This window comes from Carcharhinus amblyrhynchos, unplaced genomic scaffold, assembly GCF_965287045.1.
Source record: "Carcharhinus amblyrhynchos unplaced genomic scaffold, sCarAmb.v2.hapA scaffold_988, whole genome shotgun sequence".
NCBI classification, from domain to species: domain Eukaryota; kingdom Metazoa; phylum Chordata; class Chondrichthyes; order Carcharhiniformes; family Carcharhinidae; genus Carcharhinus; species Carcharhinus amblyrhynchos.
The window spans coordinates 3,444-5,000 of NW_027650728.1; positions in this window are offsets into that span (position 1 = coordinate 3,444).

Here is a 1,557-nt window from a genome sequence, read left to right on the forward strand (position 1 = left end):
GAGGGTGCGGAATATACTGCTAAAATCCCCCAGTTGCCACAGTCCGGTGCCTGTTCGGGTAACACTGAGGGAGAATTTAACACAGCCAATCCACCCAACCCGCACGGCTTTTGGACTGTGGGAGGAAACCCATGCAGACACGGGGAGAATGTGCAGACTCCGCACAGACAGTGACCCGAGCCGGGAATCGAACCCGGGTCCCTGGCGCCGTGAGGCAGCAGCGCTAACCCACTGTGCGCTGAGCCGGGAATCGAACCCGGGTCCCTGGCGCCGTGAGGCAGCAGTGCTAACCCACTGTGCCCTGAGCCGGGAATCGAACCCGGGTCCCTGGCGCCGTGAGGCAGCAGTGCTAACCCACTGTGCGCTGAGCCAGGAATCGAACCCGGGTCCCTGGCACTGTGAGGCAGCAGTGCTAACCCACTGTGCGCTGAGCCGGGAATCGAACCCGGGTCCCTGGCACTGTGAGGCAGCAGTGCTAACCCACTGTGCGCTGAGCCGGGAATCGAACCCGGGTCCCTGGCGCTGTGAGGCAGCAGTGCCAACCCACTGTGCCACAGTAACCCCCCCTTCCCCTGGGTGAAGAGGACACAGACTAGGGAGGGGGGGGGGGTGCCTCCCTCTCGTCACAGTCTGTATTTACTGGAAAAGGGGTGGGGGCTCTGGGGGGTGGGTAAGGTGACCCTGGGCTGTGCCAAAGTGTGCCAGCCTCTGACAACAACAGACCCTGAAGGAGGGGAAGGGACGTGCTGGGGGGAACCAGGGAAAGGGAGGGAAGTGACTTCTGCAGAACTGCCCCTCACAGCAGGCTGGTGCAGAAGGTGAAGGCGATCGGGATCAGAGCTGAGCTGGCAAGGTGGGTACAGAGCTGGCTCGGAGGGTGGCAGTGGAAGGGTGCATTTCTGAATAGAGGGCTGGGACAACTGACAGGGGTCAGTGCTGAGTATATCTCCATAGCCCCAGCGCAGTGGGTCGGATCTCAAACAGTGAGGAGACGGAGAACAGGAATGAGATCGAGAATCTGGGGATCTGGGGACAATAATCTCTCCCTCAACTAAACGAAGGAGATAGTCATCGAGTTCAGGAAGTGGAAAGGAGAACCTGCCCCTGTCTACATCAACGGGTAGAAAGGATCGAGAGAGCTTCAAGTTTTTAGGTGTCCAGATCACCTGTCCTGGTCCCCCCCCAATGCTGACACTGTAGTTAAGAAAGCCCCACCAACGCCTCTACTTTCTCAGAAGACTGAGGAAATTTGGCATGTCCGCTACGACTCTCACCAACTTTTACAGATGCCCCATAGAAAGCATTCTTTCTGGTTGGATCACAGCTCGGTCTGGGCTCCTGCTCTGCCAAGACCGCAAGGAACTACAGAAGGGTGGTGAATGTAGCCCCCAATCCATCACACAAACCAGCCTCCCATCCATTGACTCTGTCTACACTTCCCGCTGCCTCGGGGAAAAGCAGCCGGTATAATTAAGGACCCCCCCCCACACACACACCCCGGACATTCTCTCTTCCACCTTCTTCCGTCGGGGAAAAAGATACAAAAGTCTGAGGTGC